The sequence below is a fragment of the Rhinolophus ferrumequinum genome, chromosome 23 (genome assembly GCF_004115265.2).
Source record: "Rhinolophus ferrumequinum isolate MPI-CBG mRhiFer1 chromosome 23, mRhiFer1_v1.p, whole genome shotgun sequence".
Classification (NCBI taxonomy): Eukaryota; Metazoa; Chordata; class Mammalia; order Chiroptera; family Rhinolophidae; genus Rhinolophus; species Rhinolophus ferrumequinum.
In genome coordinates, this window is record NC_046306.1 from 43299909 (window position 1) to 43326093 (window position 26185).

A 26185-nucleotide genomic window follows, 5' to 3' on the forward strand; every position below is an offset into this window, starting at 1 on the left:
TCACCATATTTAGGGGAATTGGGGGACTATGGAGTATATATCATGTGGTTCTTGAAATTATGTAGTTATGTTTTGCTTTACCATGATTAAGCATGAGCAATTTAAGAGATTTCAGATCAATTTTGTTTTTAGTATTGAACTCAAATTAGGTCAAGACTGATAAGCATTTTACAGTCTCAACTCTTTCAGGATTCTTAATTTCCTCCAGAATTTATGTGGTGCCCATCAAATGAAGTACACTTTATTTTAATCTAGGCTTGTGAAAAAAAAGAGCTCATTTATTGTAATTCTATGTTTTAAAAAAACACATTAATAATAGCAGAATCTCCCAATCCTCTCTTCCTTCATCCAGTCACAGGGAACAGCTTGAAAATGCAGCCCACAGGCTTAGATTCAGGACAAGCAGATAGAACAGGGTGGGCTTGTTGTAGTTCAATGGAGCCATGGCCACCATATCCATTTTTCTAGGCAAATATGAAGAGCACAACTGGATGTTTAGCTGGTATCATGAAGGATGTGCCAAATCTTCCAAGTATAATGTCCTGACTGCTTTGGAAGTGTAGGAGTTCAGTGCTCTGCTTAGAAATGTGGGTCAACATTCAAACATTGACCAATTTGATCTCAATCTTAATTAGATACCTTCTGTAATTTCTACCTTTGGAATTTCCTTTTTCTTTATGTTTTCTAACAGAGAGGGGGATTGATCTGCTTCTATGTGCCATGTTCACACTTCACACTGGCCCAAGTACATTCCCCTAACTATACTTTAACCCCTTGTGTTTGGTCACCATGGAGTGTCTAAGTGCTTCACCCCGTCCCCCCCATATCCATTTCCCCTTCCCCACACTTCAGACTGGAGTATGTAACTCATGACTATGATCCATAAGATGCCAGACATATACCAACATCTAAATCTAGATATTCATAATTCCGGTTAAGAAAAGAACACCAATGCAATAAACAGGTGAGACAAGCAGAGAGGTGTATGTGGGAGAGGAAACATTTCCTGACCACTGACCACTAGTTGAGTGGAGATTTATAAATCAACCCACACACTTGGGGTGCAGAAATACCACATCTCTTTAGTTAAGCCAAATGAAAGCCAGTTCTAGTTTAATATTTTCATTTTCCAAGATCCACTCTTTGTCATTGGGATTTTTCATGAGTCCTAAGAGTCCAGGGTGCTAAAGGGGCATTTCAGTCTGTGTGTGTCATGGCAACTACTGCTGGCAACATCTTCTGCCCTTTCAACATCACTGCTGTCTTAAAGTCGTTCTTAGGGGACCTGCATCCTGCCAAGGTCCATCAGGCATGGCTCATGCTCTCTGTGCCTTTCCTGACCCTGTTGGTGGTGGGGAGCAGCCTGGAGTGGTCCCAGAGCTGTGGCTTCTTCCCAGTCTTCACGAGCCTGTGCAGCTGCCCAGACACCTTTTCTTTCTTCAACCTCATCAGCACAAAATGCACTGTCTTTCTTTGGGTCAATCTAACTTTATTCCCTGGGAGCCCTAGGACTTCTAACACAACTAAAAGCTGTTAACCTCCTGCCATGTACAGAGACCAGGCTTTAGTGCAATGACCACAGGGAGTGGAAATAATCGCCCCCTGAGTAGTCCACAAGGATCATAAATGAAGGACTTCTGGTTTCTGTACAATTCCTTGTACAGCTAAGGAATTGTCACTCCCATCCTCATAACAAGGAAAAAACAACAACCTGAACAAACAAAATCAATGATGTTTCTCACACCAAATAAACAACCAAGATCATTACCTTGAATTCTTGAGAGACAGGCACATGCAGAGTCACAACAAGATATGCTTACCTAGAGCACAGAAACCACTGGAGCCATAAACTGACAGGTACATTTAAATGGTAATTTTGGGGCCGGCCTAGTGGCTCAGGCAGTTAGAGCTCCATGCTCCTAACGACGAAGGCTGCTGGTTCGATTCCCACATGGGCCAGTGGGCTCTCAACCACAAGGTTGCCAGTTCAATTCCTCGACTCCCGCAAGGGATGGTGGGCCCCCTGCAACTAAAATTGAACACGGCACCTTGAGCTGAGTTGCCGCTGAGTTGCCGCTGAGCTCCCGGATGGCTCAGTTGGTTGGAGCACATCCTCTCAACCACAAGGTTGCGGGTTCAACTCCCGCAAGGGATAGTGGGCTGTGCCCCCTGCAACTAGAAACAGCAGCTGGACCTGGAGCTGAGCTGCACCCTCCACAACTAAGACTGAAAGGACAACAACTTGACTTGGGAAAAATGGCCTGGAAGTACACACTTTTCCCCAATAAAGTCCGGTTCCCCTTCCCCAATAAAATCTTTAAAAAAATAAATAAATAAATAAATGGTAATTTTGATGAACTTTTGAAGGCTGAGTGTGTACTACTGTGAGAGTGAGAAACTCCTGGAAACAGCACTGTTAGTGAGGCACTCCCCCATAGGTTTTGTGGGTTTTATCTCCAGGAAACTCAGCAGATCTTCAAAGTGAAGAACCAAGAATAAAACAAAACAAAACAAACAAACAAAAAACACTCTTGTTTCTGGAAGGGAATAGAGGAAATGTGACCAGTTTAAATACACCAGGGTTTTCTCTATAACAAAGGCCAACTTAACAGGAGAAAATACTTTACCAGAGTATTATCCAACCTAGTGGAAGGGAAATCACTCAACTCCAGCCCTGCCAGCTTTCTTGTTTCATCTAAGGCAGAAAAAAAGTTAAGAAATGACTATGAAGTCACAGCCAAGGGCAACAGACTTAATCATAGGGTCTGAGTCTTAATTATAGGGTTACAGAATGCTTCCTTTCCCCCAACACTTTACCACCACACCAACAGGACTCCAGTATAATAATAGTAAGTTCCATCTGAAAGAGCTACATGGCACAGACTCTGTTTATGAAAGAGTTATTAGGTAAACCCAAAGACAACAGGAGGATAAAAACAAGAAAATTAGAGTACTTTGAAGCCAATGACATCACAGTTACATCAAACATTAAACACAGTCCAACTCCTAGCCAGATTTGTATAAAATCTCACACTAAAGGCCTATTTAACTCAGTTCCTACTACCCAATATATTATATCTGACATTCAAAAAAAATTACAAGGCATGTTAAAAAGCAAGAAAAAACACAGCCTGAAGAGACAAAGAAAACTCAAAACCAAACTTAAATATGGCACAGATTTTGGAATTATCTGACCAAAGAATTTAAAAATATCATGATTAATATGTTAAGGGCTCTAATAGAAAAAGTGAGCAATATGCAAGAACAGACGGGTCAAGTAAACAATGAGATGAAAATCCTAAGAAAGAATCCAATGTAAATATTAAAAATAGCAAGCAATGTAACAGAAATGAAGAATGCTTTTAATGGGCTGGCTCCTCAGTAGACTGAACATGGTTGGAGAAAGAATCAGTGAACTTGAAGATATGTCACTAGAGACTTCCCAAAAAGAAAAGCATAAAGATAAAAAAATGAAAAGAAAGAAAGAAAGAAAGAAAGAAAGAAAGAAAGAAAGAAAGAAAGAAAGAAAGAAAGAAAGAAAGAAAGAAAGAAAGAAAGAAAGAAAAAGAAAAAGAACAGAACATCCACTATCTGTGGGACAAATTAAAAAGAAGTAACATATGTATAATTGGAATACCAGAAGAAGGAACAGAGAACAGACTAGAAGAAATATTTGAAGAATCATGGCTGAGAATTTCTGAAATGACAGACACCAAACCTCAGGAAGCTCAGAGAACACACAAAACATCTACACTTAGGCATATCATATTCAAACTGCAGAAAATCAAAAACAAAGAGAAAAATTATGAAAGAAGCCAGGGTGGGGAGATGTGGGAACAACTTACCTATAGAGAAACAATGATCAGAATTACATTAGACATCTCTTCAGAAAATCATGTAAGCAAGATAGAGTAGAATGAATATTTTAAATGAAAAGAAAAACCACATCAACCTAAAATTCTGTATCCAGGGAAATTATCCTTCCAAAGTGAAGAAGAAATAAAGACTTTCTCAGACAAACAAAAAATGAGGAAATTCATTGCCACCATACCTGGCCTGCTAGAAATTTTAAAAGAAATTCTGCAGAGAGACAGAAAATGATACAGGTCAGAAACTTAGATCTAAAGAAAGGGTGTCAGAAAAGAAATAAATGAAGATAAAATCCATTTTTTCTTATTCTTATTTGTTCAAAGCAATAATAGTAACAATGTATTGAGTGATTTTAGCATATGAAATGAATGACATTAGTGTTTAGAGAAATGAAAGGAAGAATTAGGATTACTCTGTTATAAGGTACCTGTACTACCTGTGAAGTACCATAGTGTTATATGAAAGTGGACTTAGATTAGTTGTATATGTATACTGCAAACTCTGTTCAGTAATGGACAGATACAGCAGAAAATCAGTAAAGACATAGTTGAACTCAATAGTGACATCAATTACTTGGTGACCTTCTTGTGCAGGCAAGTGGAAGGAAGAGCACAGTAATTTGAACCAGGTTTCTTCATTTTAACTGACTAGGAATTTTTATGTTTAAAGAAGGTACAAATAGGGCAAAGATCAGATTGCCACTCTACCAGAGGCTTATTGCCCATAGACTCTAGGGGAATGACTGCTTCAGTTTGTTTAATAATCTTAACAAGGCGCAGTAGTGTATGAATTTTCATAGCATTCATCTCTATTCCAAGTGTTCACCATAATGAGTGTATCCAGAGGGAATAATTGCTTATAATTCTGAATGATGAAGCCATTTTCTCTATTCTGAGATACTCATTAAACAGAATCACTTAACTAGGAAGTGAATACTATTCAAAATCCATAATGTTATATCCCATTACCTGAGAATGAATGCCACTATCTAATGGACAAAAAGATTCAATCAATGAAAGTTAGACAAGGCTTGGGATTTCATGAAAACTGCAAGCAAGATGCGAGTAGCATTTGGAAAATGATATAATTAAAATTGTATTTGTCTTTGGCTGGTCCATAGCACACAAAGAGACCCTGGATATTGCAGCAGATTAATCCCCCATGCCTCTGTCCCCCTTTCCTGTCATCAGTGCTCACCTGTCCTAGTTCTTCACCCCTGACGGAGTTGGCAACACTGTCATACTGAGAATCCAGGGCTCATTGACTTCTGTATGCATATGTCTTCCACAATTATTCCATGTGTATCTGTGTTATTCTTCACAAAGGAGAAAGTTGCCTTATATATATTCACACAAGTGAATTAAGGATCAAGTCCTTAATATAACAGACTCTCAATTACTCTTTTTTTAAAAAGCAAAGTAGTTTTTGGTTAAGACATAGTGTCCTGAACTGATTCAATCAAGGCCATTTGGGATTTGTATAGAAGAATTTTCAAAATGGAAGAAAAGAAAATCTTGACCAATGAAGTCAAAGTTGTGTCTTGCAGGATTGTGAGCTGCAAGACATGGAAGAGAGGACCGGTGAGCATCCAATGGATGCCGGGCTACTGAAAGGGGCCTCATGCAGCTCCTTCGTCTTGCGTGAACACTACAGAAATCTAAAATGTGTCATTGGGCCTGGAGGGTTAGGGTTTTTGTAGGCTACTACACACATGGTAGCATTTCCAATGAGTGTGTGACTGTTAGTGTCAACAACAAGTACTTTAAAGATTGCTTTAAAAAAATTACAACAAATGGTGACCTTGTGGTTAAGATGAAGACCCTAATGTTAGAGATGCCTGTGAAAAGTTTGAAAGATCATTTCATATTCATTTTAAAACTAAAAATGGACTTACCACAGGGCCCATCAATTGCATTCTTGGGTATATGTTCCAGAGAAATAAAATCTTATTCACAGAGAAAGTTGTACACAAAGGTTTACTCATAGTAGTCCCAAAATGGAAATTATCCAAATTTCCATCAATGGATAAATGGTTAAATAAACTCCTCCATACATAGCATTGGATACTACTCAGCAATAATAGTAGCAAACTAGTGATACATGAAACACCTTGATGAACCTCAAGGAAATCATATTGAGTGAAAAAAGTCAGTCTCAAAAGGTTACATACCGTATCATTCCACATCTATAACATTTGTGAAAGGACAGAGATGAAAAACAAATTAGTGGTTGCCAGGGTTTAGTAATGGTGGTAGGATAACAGGATGGCACGAAAGAGCCTGGTAGTGGTGGTACAGGTGAATATTTTAATGTGATGGTGTTTCCACAAAGCTACATGTGATAAAATTACATAGAGCTACACACACACACACACACACACACACACACACACACGTGTGCATAGACACTATGCCGAGCCGGCACTGGTTGTTTGGCAGGGAAAATAGTGGATGGCAGATTGCAGATCGTGTTGATCCTACTTCGTGTGTCTCGCCCAGCCACCAGCGAGAATATAGTGGTATGACTCCCCTATCTATGGCTCCGTAGGTGTTCCTTTTTGGCCTCACCATATCCTGCGTTCTTATGTGGGGAGCAGGAGCTGAGACCCTGCATGACACCCTGCATGACAGTGAGATTGTCTTGGTTCAAGGCTCCTTGCCTCTTTTTGCCACTGAAATGGAAACCCATCTAAGGCTATAATTCAGTTGCTCTGCAGAATGAAGACAGGGTTCGGGGGTCACCCAGTTTTCTGTCAGTCCTTATCAGAGGCACACAAGGGTCTTTGTGGCTCATGGGTAATTCAGTCCAGCTCAGGAGAGTTAGTGGTTTAGGACCAAAGTCTCAACAAGTAACAAAGGGTACGCATTTACCTAACTTCACCTTCTCTGGAAATGTGGACCTGGAAGAGAGGTTGTAGCTTTTGTGTGTCAGTTATGGGATTGAGGGAGTGCTGGGCAGAAGTGATACAGCCTCAGGGAGGACTTTGTACAGTCTTACAAGTCTGAGACCAAGAAACTTCCCGGACACTTCTTTCTCTTCCATCTCCCCACATATCCCATCTATCTCTAAATCCAATTACTTCTCAATAACCCTTAAATCTGTTCCCTTCAGACCACACACAGTTACTTCCTAGTCAAAGTTGCAATTATTCCTTACTTAGACCAGAGCACATTGCAAAGGGGACACGTTTCACCCTCCATCCCAGTTTAGTGATTTCCCATTTTCCTACTATTCCTAAGCTAAAAACCCAAATCCATAGTGTAGATCACAGCCTGGGTATAACCAGTCTTCTTTGCCAGTGTGATTCCTCTCATTCTGCTCTCTCTTGTCCCTGTGCCCACCACCCTGGCCCTCTCACAGGCCCTGGAGCACACCACACTATTTCCTGAAGTAGGGCCTTTACACATGTTGCTTCTTCACCTGAAATGCAACCTTCTGTACTTCATCCTATACAAACATCTCAGCTCAGCTTAATCCTGCACATTTTATGAGCCCCCCAAGCTTCACTTCCTTAGGGACTCCTTTTAGCTCATGCACTCTTCTCCGGTTTAAACTAGTTTCCTTCCTGTAACACATGAGTAGTAGTTAGATTAATATTTGTCTTCACTAGAGTGGAAGCTCCATGGGCACAGGGGACTCATCTGTCTTGTTCCCTGGTGTGTGCCCAGGGCCCAGGATGGTACCAAACTCATATAGTATAGGAACACAATAAAATGTGTGTTGAAAAAGTAAATAATGAGTGAATTAGGGAGTGTGGGATCTTGGGTCCTGTCCATTCTCTCTCTCTCTCTCTCTCTCTCTCTCTCTCTCTCTCTCTCTCTCTCTCTCTCTCTCTCTAGCTCAAAGATCAATATGATAATCAAATTACTAAGAACTAGAAGTAAAAATCACACTGTGTGGATTGTGAGTTGCAAGACATGGAAGAGAGGACCGGTGAGCATCCAATGGATGCCGGGCTACTGAAAGGGGCCTCATGCAGCTCCTTCGTCTTGCGTGAACACTACAGAAATCTAAAATGTGTCATTGGGCCTGGAGGGTTAGGGTTTTTGTAGGCTACTACACACATGGTAGCATTTCCAAGCTGCTGGGCTATGTGAATAGATTTCCTACTTTCCTGGTCTGCTCTTGGCATTTATTAGTACCAGCGTAGGCCAAGTTGGTGGGTGCTAGGCAGCTATCCTAAAGGTGCATTGTGGGCAAACCTATGGCTGAGACCAGGCTGGAGGAGTTGTTGGTTCATGTGCCATACCCAGTGGACGTGCATTCTACCATAGAAAATATAATTTTTGAGTTGATGGGTAAAGGAAAACTGTTTCTCTATTCACAATACTTCTGGTATCTAATATATGCGTTTTCCACACTAAACCATTCTCCAGTTTTTGGCAGACAACAAATGGGTGTCCTACAATTTAATTCAATTCTGACACTAACTACCTGGAGTTAGCACAGGCTCTATAAGTTAAGGACTCAGACCCAGAGGAGTGCCCCACACTTCAGAAGTCAATTGCAAGTAGTGGGTCCCCAGATTACCCACACTTCTTTCCAACTTGGCAACAAATTGGGGGTTCCCATGACCTCCTCCTCAGGTTTATAATTCACTATAATGGCTCAAAGAACTCAGGGAAACATTTTACTTACTTTATTGGTTTATTTTGAATGATATTATAAAATATACAAATAAACAATCAGATGAAAACATACATAGAAAGAAATCTGGAAGGGTCCTGAGCACAAGAATTTCTGTCCCTGTGGAGTTTGAGGTGTGCTTCTCTCCCAGCACATAAGTATATTCACCAACCCAGAAGCTCTCTGAACTCTGTTGTGTAGTATTATTATGGAGGTTCATTGCATAGGCATGATTGTTAATCATTGACCACTCGTGATTAATTCAATCCACTGCCCCTCTCCCCTACCAGGAAATTGAGGGTGTGTGGATGAAAGTTCCAAACCTCTAATCATATGATTGGTTCTTCTGACAAACAGCACCCATTTTTCAAGAGTTGCCTCATTTGCATAAAGTCAGATATGGTTGAAAGGGGTTTATTATGAATAGCAAAAGACTCTCCTCTTACCCCTACCATTCAGGAAATTCTAAGGATTTCATGCCTAACTGGTGACAAAGACCAAATATATAATTTGGTCTATATATATAATTATAATTATATTTATATATTTATATTTATATTATTTATATAATATATATATATATATATATAATTATAGCACAATATCCCATTGGGAGAGACTGGATTAGGACTCTTAATTTTCAAAGAACAACCACCTTTAGTTAGCTTAAGTCAAAAGGGGAAATTTCTGTCTCAGAACCCAAGGCCGTTCTTAATAATGGATAAAATCAAAAGCATGGACCACTTCCCTCTGGGCATCTCACTCATTCTTTGTGCTTTTAGAGCCTTTGGTAGATATAAGATTATGACTCTGTTTCCTTCATTCAGGATATTGCCCAGATTGACTGGGAACCTGGGTCTAATACTGAATTCCTAGAACAGGACCCTGATTACACTAGCTGAGTGAGGGTCCACTTGGAGTCCAATGAACCATGGTGAGGATGGGGACATTTTAATGAACAAAAATGCAAGATTGCTGAGACACATCTTGGATATTGGTGGAGTTTTAATGCACCGGTGGGGCAAGCTGGACAAACACCTCAAGAGATACCTACAGTATTATCCATATCTTTGGAATGACGGGTTGGTACTGAACACTTAGGATTAAAAGGAGTGGAGAACTCAAAATGAGGAACGCTACCTTTTAGTTACATTTCATTTGCCTTTTTTATTTTTCACCTTACATGGGTACAAAACTGGAAGTCCCTGTGTTAAGAAACTACATTATCTGGTTTTCTGACAAATGCTAAATATTTTTTTGAGGTTCAAACATTAGTAACAAGGACATCATCACATGGCTTTTTCATTACTGGTACTCATATGGAAGCTATTCTTCATGTCTTCAGTAATCCCCAAGTAATCAAAACAAGGTACAATGTAGTTTAAAAAGTAAAACCATTTATTTCATTGCTGGGGAACGCATAATGTAGAGAAGTGAGGCATAATGAGAGTGACTTATGGAAGCATTTTTTATAAGTATAAAACAACCAACCTTTCCCATCTATCGTTCTGTTTTATTTGCCTAAATTTATGTACCTAGTAGGGGTCATGACCATCCACATCCTTTTGAGTATAGTAACAATTGTGCTTAACCCAGAGAAACAATGAGACTATACCAGGAGTCCAAATGAAGTCTGGGTTATCAGTAATTTAAAGTTGTGGTGTCAGAACATGGTTGTGAAGCTGGAGTGGAGACGGGCAAGTCATACTGTTGTGCACTTACCATGACCTATACTTGTCCACACAAGATATCTCTGTTTCAACAATATCCCCTCCAGGGCAGTGTCAAACTAAATTTTGGAGCAGCAAAAAACCACTGAGCTGTTTAATGCAAGACATCATGACAGATGTGCAATTTGGTCCCGACGTAAAAATAGACACATAGACCAATGGAACAGAAACAAAATCCCAGAAACAAACCCTTAAGTGTATGGTCAACTAATATTTGACAAGAGAGCCGAGAGTACTCAATGGGGAAAGGACAGTCTCTTCAATAAATGATTCAGGGAAAACTGAAGAACCACATGCAGAGAATGAAATTAGACCCCTATCACACACCACTTATAAAACTAACTCAAAATGGATTAAAGACTTAAACCTAAGACCTGAAACCATAATACTCCTAGAAGAAAACATAAGAAAAAATATCCTTGGCATTGGTCTTAGCAATGATTTTTTTGGCTATAACTCCAAAAACACAACCAACCAAAGCAACTAAATCAACCTAGAGTTTCTGCACAGCAAAAGAAACAATTAACAGAATGAAGAGGCAGCCTACGGCATGGGAGAAAATATTTGCAAATCACATATCTGATAAGGGGTTAATATCCACAAAAATATAAAGAACTCATATAATTCAATAATAAACAAACAAAAAAACCCAAATAATCTGACTAAAACATGGACAGAGGAACTGAATAGTCCTTTTCCCAAAAAAGACATAAAATCACCATCAGGTACTTGGGGCAATTTTTCTAGCAGTGGTGAGGGGAATGTATTCAATTACATACACATTGGAGGCAGAATGTTAATCTTTTGTGGAACATCAACAAAAAAATTCTGACTTAACCCTTTTGATAAACAGAAGAATAGACAAATTTTGTTTATTCACAGGATCAGAGGGTTTCTGGTGAGATTCACCAAGAGCCCAGGAGCAGTGCAAAAGCCTGAGAACATGAACAGGAAGGGGCCAAGGCATGTGTGCATAGCTGACTGTGAGCTTCATTAAGGAGGAGCTCCATTTCCTGAAACAGCCCATCCCCATTATGACCGAAAGGAAAAAGGATATCCTTTTTGAAAAGGATGGGAAAATGGAGCTCTTTCCTGCATTCACACACTTTTTCTAGCTCAGAAAGGAGTGGGATTCCTTCCAGCATCTGCTCATCTGGGTCCATGAAGGTGGATGTTGGCTGGTTTACCTTTCACTTTCAAGGAGAATTCCAGGACTTGCAAAGTAGATGTAAAATGTATTTTAAAAAAGATATAATCTGGTTCTGATGCTCTTAATGGGTAAATTTTTAAAAATATTCTCAATTCACGTTCACACCTGAGGCAAAATTACTATAGAAAGATTTTGGCAGGAAAGTGATCAGAGAACATATGAGATGTGATCAAAATAGATGGTGAATGTTTAGAGTTTTTTTTAAAAAAAATTATTACAGTAAAAGACACATTGCCATTAACCCCCCTCAAAATAACCCCTCCTCCCCACCACCACCGCTTCAAACACATTTATCCCATCGTTCTTGCCATTTTCTGAAGGAGTTCTGGAAGTCGTCTTTCATGAGTGTCTTTAGTTGCGCTGTCATGGCTGCCTCGATGTCCTGAATGGATTCATAGCGTTTTTTCTTTCACGGTCATTTTGACTTTGGGGAAGAGCCGGAAGTCACATGGTGCCAGATCTGATGAATAAGGTGAATGAAGGCACACTGTAATGTTTCTATTTGACAGGAATTGCCATGTCAGAAGCGATGTGACAAGGAGACTTTCCATTGCGATCAAAAGATACGGTGAATGCTGCTTCTGCGTGCCATCCAATGGAAAGGCAGAGATCTTCAATATGGGAATTGACACGTTGAACCTTAGTAACTGTGTGTGACAAGTTTCAACTTGTTCGGTCCAGTCAGTCAGGTGTGAGCTATGTTTGAGAGAAGGTGTATTTTATAGTGTGCTGTAAATCATTCTCAAACATGACAAAGATCCATGTCACACATCGCTTCTGGTACGACAATTAATAAGGTGGATGAAGTCTCCTCATCCACCTTATTCACCGGATCTGGCTCTTCCCCAAAGTCAAAATGATTCAGGACATCGAGGCAGCCATGACAGTGCAACTAAAAACACACACGAAAGAGGACTTCCAGAACTGCTTCACAAAATGGCAAGAAATGGGATAAGTGTGTTCAAAGCAAGGGGGAGTTTTTTGAGGGGGATTAATGGCAATGTGTCTTTTACTGTAATATTTTTCTTTTTATTTAAACATTCACCATATTATTTGATCACACCTCATATTCTGACAGATCTAGATAACCTGTAAGTTCTTAATTGAAGGAATGTAGATTCATGATTCCTGTGGATTTACAGATAATTTAGGATTAAAAGAGTCTGGTTTTTTCGTTTATTTGTATATCAACAGCTAGCAATCAGTAACAAGCAGCATATTAACAACAGTATTTGGTCAAACCATTTGTCCTTCCTAAAATGTTTAAGTCCTGTCATCTTTGAGGATATCCTATTAATACATATCTAAAGGGTACTTATAAAGCAAGGATTAGCTCTGGGCAGAAGAGTTTTCTTCATAATGTTCCAGTTATTCATCTTCCCACAATGCCAAGTTCTCTGATGCCTGCACCTAAATAGTCACTGTCAGCACCAGAGTTCCTGCAGAGTTGCTGATTCTAGTGGACAGTAACCAGTGCATAGACTGGCCACAGTGTGGACTTGTATCCAATGCAGCAATTCAGGCTGGCCTCATTAACTTCTTTTAGTCCAGTTATACTTTGGTTTTCAACTTTGCTGTAGGGACCTCCTAGATGAAAACAGCACAACCTTTAGCTATTAATATAAGAATCCCAGGGTTTTGTAAGGAAGTACATTCAGTGCTGAAGGCCCTGAGTTTGCACTGAGCTGAAGGAATGTGGAACCACAGTTCCTGTTTCAACTGCGATGAAAGGATTTTTGCTGGAGGCACAGATACCCAGGCCCCCACAATGTCTTTTCCTGGAAAACCAAAGACCTAGAGAGACAGACTGTCAGGGCATAACTCTATGGCTCTGAGTTCATTTCCACAGTTCAGTTTCCTGGTGCCAATGTGAAGAGTCCAAATACGAAAATCACTATTGTCCTTTTCTAATTAGACAAAATCCCAGACATAACTAGGCCTTGAAAAAATGAGATTCAGTGAGGGTTTCTGCTAACCTGTTTTTGTCCAGTCTGTACACTAGGGTCTTCGTTAATATCCAAGAGGGGAAAAAAATAAGTCACATGCTCTTTAACTTGGAATATTTTGAAATAATAACTTTTTTAATAGCGTCTTATCAAGCCTGTTCTATGGAAATAAAACTATTGCATTTTCTCTAATTCCAATACTCACCCTTTTTCCCTCATACTCTTTATGTTCTTTTTTTTTCTTAATTTATTGGGGTGACAATTGTTAGCAAAATTACACAGATTTCAGGTGTACAATTCTGTATTACATCATCTATAAATCCCATTGTGTGTTCACCACCTCGAGTCAGTTCTCCTTCCATCACCATATACCCTCGTCTACCACCCCCTTCCCCCCTTTCCCTCTGGTAACCACTAAACTATTGTCTGTGTCTATGAGTTTTTGTTTCTCATTTGTTTGCCTTGTTCTTTTGTTGTTTTTGGTTTATATAACACATATCAGTGAAATCATATGGTTCTCTGCTTTTTCTGTCTGACTTATTTCGCATAGCATTATATTCTCAAGATCCATCCATGTTGTCACAAATGGTCTTATTTCATCTTTTCTTACTGCCAAATAGTATTCCATTATGTATACCTACCACAGCTTCTTTATCCATTCATCTATCGAAGGACATTTTGGTTGTTTCCATGTCTTGGCCACTGTAAACAAAGCTGCAATGAACATTGGAGCACATATGTCTTTATGGATAAATGTTTTCAGATTTTTGGGGTAGATACCTAGGAGTGGGATTGCTGGGTCATACAGTAATTCTATTTGTAATTTTTTGAGGAACCTCCACACTGCCTTCCATAGTGGCTGCACCAGTCTGCATTCCCACCAACAGTGTATGAGGGTTCCTTTTTCTCCACAGCCTCTCCAACACTTGTTACTATTTGTCTTGATGATAGCCATTCTGACTGGGGTGAGGTGATATCTCATTGTGGTTTTTATTTGCATTTCTCTGATGATTAGTGATGTTGAGCATTATTTCATATGTTTATTTGCCATTTGTATATCCTCTTTGGAGAAATGACTCTTCAGGTCCTCTGCCAATTTTTCAATTGGGTTGTTTGTTTTTTTGTTGTTGAGTTGCATGAGTTCCTTGTATATTTTAGATATTAGCCCCTTATTGGAAGCACTGTTTGCAAACATTTTCTCCCATTCACTTGATTGCCTCTTTATTTTGTCGATGGTTTCTTTTACTATGCAGAAGCTTTTACGTTTAATATAGTCCGATTCATTTATTTTAGCTTTTACTTCCCTTGCCTTTGGAGTCAAATTCATAAAATGTTCTTTGAATCCAAGGTCCATAACTTTAGTACCTATGGTTTCTTCTATGCAGTTTATTGTTTCAGGTCTTGCTTAAGTCTTTGATCCATTTTGAATTAATTTCGGTACATGGTGACAGATAGAAATCCAGTTTCATTCTTTTGCACATGGCTTTAGAATTCTCCCAGAAGCATTTATTGAAGAGGCTGTCTTTTCTCCATTGTATGTTTTTAGCTTCTTTGTCAAAAATTACCTGTCCATATTTATGTGGTTTTATTTCTGGGTTCTCAATTCTATTCCATTGGTCTATGTGTCTGTTTTTCTGCCAATACCATGCTGTTTTGATTATTGTTGCCCTGTAGTACAAGCTAAAGTCAGGGAGTGTGACACCTCCAGCATTGTTCTTTTTTCTTAAGATTGCTTTGGCTATTCAGGGTCTTTTGTTGTTTTGAACACATCTGATGATTTTTTGTTCTATTTCTTTAAAAAATGCCATTGGGATTTTGATGGGGATTGCATGAAATCTCTATATTGCTTTGGGTAATATGGCCATTTTAACTATGTTGATTCTTCCAATCCGTGAGCATGGAATGTCTTTCCATTTCTTTGTGTCTTCTTCGATTTCTTTAAAAAATCTCTTATAGTTTTCAGCATATAGGTCTTTCACATCCTTGGTTAAGTTTATTCCTAAGTATTTTATTCTTTTTGCTGCAATTGCAAAAGGAATTGTTTTTTGTATTTCTTTTTCTGAGATTTCATTGTTAGTGTATAGGAATGCAATGGACTTTTGTATGTTGATTTTGTAGCCGGCCACATTACTGTATTCGTTGATTGTTTCTAATAGCTTTTTGGTGGACTCTTTAGGGTTTTCTACATAAAGCATCATGTCGTCTGCAAAGAGTGACAATTTAACTTCTTCATTCTCAATTGGATGCCTTTTATTTCTTTCTCTTGCCTGATTGCTCTGGCAAGGACTTCCAACACTATGTTGAAAAGCAGAGGTGATAGGGTTCCTGAACGTAGAGGAAAGGGCTTCAGTTTTTCACCATTAATTATGAGATTAGCTGAGGGTTTGTCATATATGGCCTTTATTATTTAAGGTATTTTCCTTCTATACCTATTTTATTAAGTGTTTTAATCATAAATAGATGCTGTATCTTGCCAAATGCTTTTTCTGCATCAATTGATATATTCATATGATTTTTGTCCTTTATTTTGTTTATGTGATGTATCACATTGGTGGATTTGCGGATGTCGAATCATCCTTGTGCCCCTGTGACAAACCCCACTTGGTCGTGATGAATAATCTTTTTAATGCACTGTTGTATTCGATTTGCTAGAATTTTGTTTAGGATTTTTGCATCTGTATTCATCAGAGATATTGGTCTGTAGTTCTCTTTTTTTGTGTTGTCCTTGCCAGGAGTTGGTATCAGGGTAATGTTGGCCTCATAAAATGAGTTAGGGAGTACTGTCTTTTCTTCAATTTTTTTGGAAGACTTTGAGCAGGATTGGTATTAGATTCTCTTTGAAGGTTTGGTAGAATTCACTAGTGAAGCCATCTGGTCCCGGACTTTTGCTTTTGCGAAGGTTTTGGATGACTGATTCAATTTCGTAACTGGTGATCGGTCTGTTTAGATTTTCCAGTTCTTCATGGTTCAGCCTAGAAAGGCTATGTGTTTCTAAGAACGTGTCCATTTCTTCTAGGTTATTGAATCTGGTGGCATATAGTCCTTCATATTATTTTTGGATGATCCTTTGTATTTCTGTGGCATCCGTGATAACATCCCCTTTTTCATTTCTTATTTTATTAGTGTCTTCTCTCTGTTTATCTTAGTGAACCTAGCCAAGGGTTTGTCAATTTTGTTAATCTTTACAAAGAACCAGCTCTTTGTCACATTAATTTTTTTCTATTGTCTTTTTGTTCTCTATTTCATTTAGTTCTGCTCTGATTTTTATTATTTCCTGTCTTCTGCTGACCTTGGCTTGTATTTGTTCTTTTTTTTTCTAGTTCTTTAAGGTGTAACATGAGGTTATTTATTTGAGAAGATTTTTCTTGTTTCTTGAGATAGGCTTGTAATGATATAAATCTCCCTCTTAAAACTGTTTTCGCTGCATCCCCAAAATTTGGTAGGATGTATTTTCATTGTCATTTGTTTCTATGTATCTTTTGATCTCTCTTCTAATTTCTTCTTTGACCTGGTCTTTCTTTAAAAGTATGTTTTTTAATCTCCATGTATTTATGTTTATCCAAAAAGATTGGATATCTTTTTACAGTTGATATCCAATTTCAAAGCCTTGTGATCCGAGAATATGCTTGGTATGATTTCAATCTTCTTAAATTTGCTTAGGCTGATTTTATGTCCCAATGTATGGTCTATCCTTGAGAATGTTCCATGTACACTAAAAAAAAATGTATAGTCTGATGTTTTAGGATGCAGTGCTCTATATATGTCAATTATATCCATTTCATCTAATGTGTCATTTAGGGATGCTATTTCGTTATTTATTTTCTGTTTGGATGGTCTATCCATAGCTGTCAATGATGTATTTAATCCCCTTGTTTAATTGTGTTTTGGTCAGTTTATCCCTTTAGTTCTGTTAGTAGTTGCTTGGTATATTTTTGTGCTCCCTGATTGGGGGCATAAATATTGATGACTGTTATGTCTCCTTGTTGTATAGTCCCCTTTACCATTATGAAATGTCCATCTTTGTCTCTTGATATATTTTTCACCCTGAAGTCTGTTTCATCTGATGTCAGTATGGCTACACCTGATTTTCTCTGGATACCATTTGCTTGGGGTGTTAATTTCCACCCTTTCACTTTGAGTATATGTTTGTCCTTGTAGCTGAGATGTGTCTCTTGAAGACAGCATATGCTTGGGTTTAGTTTTTTGATGCAATCAAACTCTGTGCCTTTTTATTGGTGAGTTCAGTTCATTTACATTTAGGGTGATTATTCATATGTGAGGATTTCCTGTCATTCTATACTTAGTTTTCTGGTCAGGCTGTGTCTCCATTGTTTCTTTGCCTTTTTGTTGTTGTCTATTATTTCTGTATGGTGGTATTCTATGATGTTTCCCTCTGTTTCTTCTTTTCTTATAGTATATGTTTCAGTTCTGGATTTTTTTTTTTTTTGAGTGGTTACCATTAAGTTTATGTAAAAGAAAGTTTGATATTTAGAGTATTCCATTTTCTTCAGCATGCTTACTTTCTCCATTCCCATGTTCCGGTTCAGGCCTTTACTCTCCCCCTTTTTATGTTTTGGTTGCCACAAATTGTCCCTGTTGATAGTGGTTGAATAGACTCGTTTAGTATTTCTTGTAGTGCAGGTCATGTATTAGAAAATTCCCTCAGCTTCTGTATGTCTGGAAAGGTCTTTATTGCTCCTTCATATCTAAAGGATATCTTTGCTGGATATATTATTCTTGGCTCTTTCAATAGTTTGAATATTTGGTTCCACTCCCTCCTGGCTTGTAGAGTTTCTGCTGAAAAATCTGATGATAATCTATTGGGCTTTCCCATCTACAGGAGTGGCTTCTGCAACAGGTTGATAGGAAGAGGTCTTTCCTTTGTTTTCCAGTACTTGTTGGTAGAATGTTTTATTTTCTCTCCGACTGCAGCCTTTTTTTCTCTCTCACACGGTAGTGCTATGTTTTCTCTGCACTATTCCAGCTTCTCATGCAATGGGGAAATTCCCTGGGAGACAGTCTTCTCCTCTGTTAATAGTTCGCCTCGGTCACAGGGCACAGTGTCCATGTGGATATGTGGAGATCTTTTGAAGTTCCAAAGCTCTTCCTGCACCAGATTCAGAGCCAGTATGTTTTAGCAGTTCTGTTGACTCCTGCAGGGATCCGCCCAGATAGGTGGGGCCAGGGGCAGGGTGAGTTCTGAGAGGTTGCCCAGAGCAATGGCGGCAACCACCACCACAGCTGGTCCTGCTTCCATTGTTCCTTCCCCTTTACCAGAACTAGTTGGGCTGCAAATCTGCAAATCTGCGAATCTGCGAATCTGCATCTGCTGACCACAGTTCTCAGAACTGCAAATATTCTGTTCTTTTGATCTTACACTGCTACTGTTCCACTTCTAGCACCGGGCAGGTGGGACCGGGGTGAGCTCTGGGAGGGTAGGGAAGGGGTGGCTAGTCTCAGTGCCTAAGGCTTCTGTTCTCTGCTCGGCAGTGAGGTCTTAAACCACCGTTTTCAGCCTTCTTCCCTGTCTTTTCTCCAAGGTCTCTGCCGTGAGTGTTGGGTTCAGCTGTGTTATGTGCTGTGCCCTCAGCCCTGTGGGCCATAAACGGAGCCCTAGCAGTCCAAGTTCTTCCCTCTCCTGCAGCTGCGGTAGCTCCGGGATGCAGCGAGTTGGGAGCACTGAGCTAGGTCTGCCTCCTTCACCCGCAGGGCTCCATCTCTGTACTTCTTCCTTCCCTCCTCCTCCGCTCACGCAATTCACCCACCTTTAGGTGAATTCAGTAGTGGGCCTCTTCATCTTGCCTGTCTGCTGTGCAGGGAGTCCTTTGTGGAGTTATAGTTGTTCCATTTGTTGTAAATTCCAGGGGAGATTTACAGAGGCTCACCTCATGCCGCCGTTTTGATGATGTCCCAAGGAGCATTTTCTAAGATATTATGTAAAGCAACTACAGCATATCCAGCCTTTCATATGCCATTTTCTATAAAGAGCTCCCATTAGTGAAGAGTATCCAACTTGGGTTGTTTACGGGTGTTTCTTGTAAATCTGCTCTAGCAGCATAGGTTTGCATTAAAACTTGCAAGCAGTCATGAGTTAATTCTTCTTCTGTCTCTGGGAGGAAAGTGGCAGAATTAAGGGTGGAACAGGTCCATATTTGGATTATAGAATTTTCTAATAAGAGGGCCTGATACCACAGGAAGCAGCTATCAGTGAGCCAGTGAGTATTATCAGCATTTAAAAGACCTTAAATGTGGTGTTGGGCAAAAACAGTTAAGTCTTGCCACATTGTGAACTTGGTGGCTTCGTGAACTAGGAGAGCAGCTGCAGCTACAGCCCAGAGGCAAGCTTGCCAGCTGTGTGCTACAAGATCCAGTTCCTTACTTAGACAGCCCATTGGCTGTTGTGAGGGTCCCCTGGGCTGCATTAGGACTCCTAAGGCCATTCCTTTTCTCTCTGTTATATATAGGTGAGAGGATTTTCCAGTGGGAAGGCTTAAGCCTGGAGCACTTAATAATGTCTGTTTTAAAAGGCTAAGACCTGTTCTGCCTCTACAGGTGGGTAACAGGTGAGTATTTGCAGCCTGAGTGTCTTTGATTAGTTGGTAGAGAGGGCGGGCTATTTCTCCGTATCCCAAGATCCATAGGCAGCAGTAGCCAGTAATGCCTAGGAAGCCCACTAGTTGTTTAAGGGTCGTAGGTAGGGGATACATGGAGATGGGCCGGATCCTGTCCTCTCCTAGGGCCCTAGTCCCTTTGGAGATAATTAGTTCAAGGTATTTGACAGAAGTCTGACACATTTGGGTCTCAGCCTTGGAAATCCTGTAGCCCTTAGAGGCTAAAAAATTTAGAAGAGCAGAGGTGCCTCAGCTGATGAGGTCTTCAGACGTAGCACATAATAGGAGGTCATCGACATATTGTAAGAGCGTGCAACTGTCATAAGAAAATTCTGATAAGTCCCTAGAGAAGGCTTGTCCAAATAGGTGGGGTCTATCTCTAAACCCTCGGGGAAGGACCGTCCAGGTGAGCTGTGAATTCTGGCTTTCAAGGTCCTCAAAGGCAAAACGATATTGTGAGTCAGAGTGTACAGGTATGCAGAGAAAGGCATCTTTTAAATCTAAAACTGTGAACCATCTGGCAGTCTCAGATATTTGGGCTAAGAGCATGTAAGGATTTGACACTATAAGGTGTATAGGAATAACAGCCTCATTGATGGCCTGTAAGTCTTGAACTAATCTCCATTCCCCATTTGGTTTGGGAATTCCTAGGATAAGGGTATTGCAAGGGCTACTGCATTCTCTAAGAATACCTTGTCGTTTGAGACTGGTAACGATTGGTATAAGTACTTTCTGTGCCTTGGGTTTTAGAGGGCAATGTTTATGATAAGGAAATAGAGTGGGGTCTTTAAGATGCATGTGTACCTGGGTGGCTGTTAAGGCACAGACAACTACCCCCTGTGTGGCCCAAACATCAGGGTTGATGTCGGCTTCTATTACCGAGAGGCAGCTAGGAGGACTTCCAGGGGCCAGGAGAACAATAGTTGCCATCTCAGTCATAATGTCTCTTCCTAATAGTGGAGTAGGGCTTTCTGACATAATTAAGAAAGAATGGGAGAACATTAGGTCACCCCAGATGCAGCCTAAGGGCTGGGAGAAATACTTTGTAATTGGCTAGCCCATTACTCTGTGGACAGTAACATGTCGATTGGAGAGGGTCCCTGGGTTGGAGAGTAAGACGGAGAAGGTGGCTCCTATGTCTAGAAGGAAATCGATAGATTTTTCCTTCCACTTCTAGGGTTACCCGGGCCCCAGAGTCCCATTGATGAGATGGGATGAAGAAGCCACCATTAGAAGCCCTGGGCTCCCTCAGTCCCATGTGGGAGCCTGGCTGGGTGAGGCTGGGCTCGGGCATGGAGTCCTTCAGGGACAATCTGACTTCCAATGATCCCCTTTACAGATGGGACAGGGCCGCGGAGGTCTCCGAGTTGACTCCTGCTGCTGTGGGCATTCCCTTCGCCAATGACTGGACTGTCCACATCGGTGGCAGTTGGACTTTCCTTCGGCACCTTGTAAGGCAGCCACCAGTACTTTTGCCTTTTTCTTATTTCCCTTTCCTTATCTTGGGTTTCCTCCTGGTTCTGATTGTAAAAGACAGTATTGGCCACCTTGAGTAACTGGTCCAAGCTGCCTTCAGGACCAATAGTCAATTTTTGTAATTTCCTGTGGATGTCTGGGGGCAGCCTGAGTTATAAATTTGTCTTTTAGAAGAATTTCCCTTTCGGGGGTGTCTGGCCCTATAGGCGTATATTTGATTAAGGCCTCCCTGAACCTTTCTTAAAAAGTTGAGGGATTTTCTTCCAAATTCTATCTAATAGTAGATAGTTTTGAATAGTTAATGGGTTTTTTCCTAGTTTTCCTCAGTCCCTCTAAAATGCATGCCAGAAAGTGTTTTCTCTGCCAATTTCCCTTGGCTTTATCAGGATCCTGTTGTAGATCGTTAGTGGGTACTGCTTGTTTTCCTGTAGGGAAGATTCCTGAATGGAGTCCCATCCTGCCTGTTCCTCATAATATACTAGCAACTGATTGTCCCAAAACGTTTGGCAGCTTGCAGGGCTGCTTGTCTTTCAGAACTGGTGAGAGTCTGATTTATGATTAACACGGCATCTCTCCAAGAGCGGTCAAAAACCTGAGTTAATTTTTGGAAAGTTTCTATTTATCAGGGTCATCTGAAAATTTCCCTAGATCTCCTTTTATTTGTTTGAGATCCTGTAGGGAGAAACGGACTTGAACCCTGACAGGCCCAAATTCTCCTGGCATTTCTTGTAGGAGAAGGAGATTTGTTCCCACCTGGGGGCACTGTTGTACAGGAGGTCCTGGATAAGTAGGGCAATGGGAGGGAACTGGCAAGGGTTGGCTCAGAAGGAAGATTAGGGTATAGGGTTTGGGATGGTCTTCTGACTGGGTGCCTCCTGTGGGGGCCTCCTTGAGAGAGGAGGGTCCCATTGGAGGCTCCTTTGAAGGGGTCCCCTTTTAAGGGGTCTCCATTAGAGGAGGGAGGCAAGAAATTACAGCCTAAGAAGCTGGATCAACTTTACATTTCTTACAGAGGTCTGGGTTATCCCTCAAAGTGAAAAAAGTCTGAACGTAGGGAACTTCTGACCATTTGCTTTCCTGTCTTCAAAACAGATCTAGCTGCACAATAGTGTTGTAATTAATACTTCCCTCTGAAGGCCAAGTCTCCCATCTTCTAATTTGTATTTTGGCCAAACCTCAGAGCAAAAGAGGACCAGACGCTGCTTCTTCAGAGTCTGAGGCTCAAATTTGTCCCAATGTTTCAAGATGCAATTCAGCGGAGTGGAGGCGCCTGTGGGCCGATTGCCCATCTGAAAGGGAGGAAGAACAGAAAGGCGTCCCTTTGCAGTTCATCTCCCACAACTTGGTCTAGGGCATCCCCTAGAAAACTTGGGTAATGGAGGCCACACGACCAGTTCCGGGGTGAGTGGGGAGACATGGTGCGCCAGGGTTAGTTGTGCTTACCTGGGTTGTCCGACCCACGTCCCCTCTGAGGGCCTGCCCAAATCTGTGTATCCCCACCTGAATGTTTGGTGCCGGCCCACAGGCTGATAAAGGCCGTGGCTGATAATGAGGTGTTTTAAAGTGGAAGGGTATATGGCCCTATTCTGGGCATCTTGAAAATTGATGGCACAATTGATATAATAGCGGCCTTCTGAATAGAGGTGTTTAAGGAGGGAGTATATATATACTCAAAGCCTGTAAAGAAGGCATACGGCTTAGGCGAGAGGGAGTAGAAGGAGGCCCTAAAGCCCAATATGTGAGGGGGGACAGAGAGAGAGATCTGAAGCCCCAAAAGACTTCAGACAAAGCTGCTTCCTTAAGGAAAAGTGAGCCCAGAACACGTCGGTTCTCCTTAAAAATTTTGCCTGATGGTCGGCAACAAAAAAATGTAGAAGGAAATTGGCGAGATATTCTGGACCCCAGTGGTGGCGTCCTAGATGAACTTGAGCCACTAAACAATTATTGGAAAATCAGCAACAGGTGGGAAGGATACAGAAACAACACAGATGTTGGGTGAGAATTCCAGGAAACCTCCACCTGCATTTTAAATCTAAGAGGAGATCCCAATAGGATGATACGAGAGTGTGTGCTATATGCCAGTAAATTTTATCCTGAGTAACAAAGGATGTCCTATAGACACAGAGGTCCATGTTCTTACCTTAAGATGTCCTGAGGCTGGTGGAGAGTCCTGAGGAGGTCTCACGGGGAAGGGGCCCCGGACCAATGTCTCAAGAGCTGAGGAGAGATAGTGACAGGATGAGCAGAGCAGCATGGTTGGAGAAGACATTCAGCCCGTACCCTTGTAGGTGGTTGGGATGGGGAGGGACCTGTCTGCTAAAGCCTGTAACCCTAGTCACGCACCGGTATTTGGAAAGGGAAAAAGACAACGGAAGAATAGGAGAAAGTAACAGGGAGGGGGAGGAAGCGTCTGATGGCAACCTATCAGGCAGTTGGGTCCGAGGAAGATCCAGGGAGCTTTCGGAAACACCGCAGAGCAGCCACAGACAGAGTTCCCCAGTCACTGCCCAGGATCATTCACCCCAACTTTGTGCCATCTTCGGGCTCCCTCCAAAGGGAAAGTGGTCAGATTGAAGCCAACATTACCCCGGCTCAATGCTGGAGAGGATTGACTACAACCCTGCGAAGCTTCGCCTCTGAGGCTTAAGAGTGACAGCTGCGCCATTCACATTTAAGTGGCTGATGGAGACCCACTATGTGTGACAGGAGAAAGAGACCAAAAAAAAAAAAAAAAAATGATGAAGGCCCATAAATGGGCAAGTAGAAAGGCACAGATAATATTAACCTCTCCTTCAATCCCACGAGGAGCCCTGAAATGATGTAGGAGATTTTTCTGTGAGTGAGTGCCAGGACCGTGTCTCGTGAAACTGAAGAATGGAAGCACAGACCAAGGAGAGGCAAGGAGTTGTAAAGAAGGATAGTTTATCAAAAGCAAAGGGTCAGAGCTCCGGAGTGGCAGGGGTCCCCGAATGGGCTGCCCAGCATGGGGCAAAGGCTCTTATTCTTATATCTTCTTTTGCACGTTTGGTTTGAAGAAGGGAACTCATACCTTCTAATGGAATTCGTCTACCAGGTTTGCTCTGTTTGCTCATCCTGAGGGGATTAATAAAATAACCCACTCCTATCTATCAGGTCTGCTCCATTTGTCCAGCCAAAAAGAATTTTATGAGATAATTTATTAACCTCCAGTGCTGTTACATTTTGTCCTGGAGTGAAGGAGTTATTTCAAAACCTGAAGTTTCAGGATATGGCTGTCTTTTGTTTATTTTACCAGGTACCTTCTTGTCTGCTTAACAACATGTTTACTAACCTGTCTCAGTATGACCAAGAATAAGGGGGATCCCAAACCTTTCTTCTCTCTAAGGCAGTGTCCCAAGGGGCTCTCCCTTAGTATTGAGAGAATCTTGTACCTTCCCTCAAGCTCGGGCTAACCCTGAGTTAGGGGAGGTGATAAAAAAGAAGAGCCAAATGTTCTTGGCTGAAATCTCCAGGATTATCTCCAAGCACCTTAAAATTTTACTGCACTACTGGAGCCAACCTACTAAACATGCATTGTGTCATGTGTCACCAGGCCTAGTACAAGAGCAGCAGAATAACGTGTGTTGCTCCCAGAGGAGCATTCTCCAAGGACATCTGTTTTCTTCTGGTATTGGAAACTTAAGAATCAGTTGAGATTTCTGCCAGTAGTAGACTAAAACCATCCACAATAAAATGTGTAAAAATGCTGAAAAATTATTTTAAAACCCGCTCTTAAGTTTATGGCAGCTCTTACAAGAAAGTAAGGGAACTATCTAATGCCAAAAATGAAGTGAGATCAACAGTTCCAGGAGATGTACAGGTGCAAAAGCCGTCAGCTAACTTGGGGAGTTTATTCTTCACAGGAGGCCTAGACCTTTGGTTTTAACAGCTACAGGTGTTGGGGACTACTCCTTGAAGATGGAGAACAAAGTGGGGAGAGTTGCCTTTCTAGATACCAAAGTATTATAAAGCCATAGTAATTAGAGTGAGGTTTCAGTACAGAGGGAGAAATCAATCAATGGAACAGAATGGAGAGCGAAGACTTGGACTCACATATATTTTCAACAAACAGTTTGCAACAATTGCATATCCATATGGAGAACAAGCATGCACTTTTTCCTCATACCACAAACTTCAGTGGAATCAAGTCTTAAATATAACAGAAAAATGTTACATTTTAGAAGTACATATAAGAGCATATCCTTGGAAATTTAAGGGTACTAAGGATTTTTCTCAAAAAATACAAAAAGTCAAACCACAAGGAAGATAGTGAAGCATTCAACTTCATTAAAACTGAGACTTGTCGTCATCCCAAGACTTCATAAAGAAAGTGAAAATAGTGCCACACAGATAAATGACAATGGGTTGAGAGAGAGAGAGAGAAAGAGAGAGACAGAGAGAGAAATCAATAATAAAAAGAGAAAACAATCCCAAGGAGAAAAAATGGCAAAGATATGGATTGGCATTTCACAGATGAGGAAACACAAATGGCCAGCAAACATTAAGAAATGCTCAACCTCATTAGCTACCAGAGAAATACAATAAATTTTGTTACATTCATGCTAGTGGGCAAAATTAAGATATTTGATCACACCCCATGTTTGGCAGGACTGTGGAGCAGCATGGAACAGTTACAAATTGGTAATTAGAGTAGAAATTATGACAACTTGGCATTATCCAGTACAGTATGCTGCATGT

General features: G+C 40.8%; 1 pseudogene; it reads right to left on the reverse strand.

The window, feature by feature from the left end:
* Window positions 1-21565: 21565 nt before the first annotated feature.
* On the reverse strand, window positions 21566-23738 carry LOC117015805 (uncharacterized; annotated as a pseudogene).
* Window positions 23739-26185: the final 2447 nt, after the last annotated feature.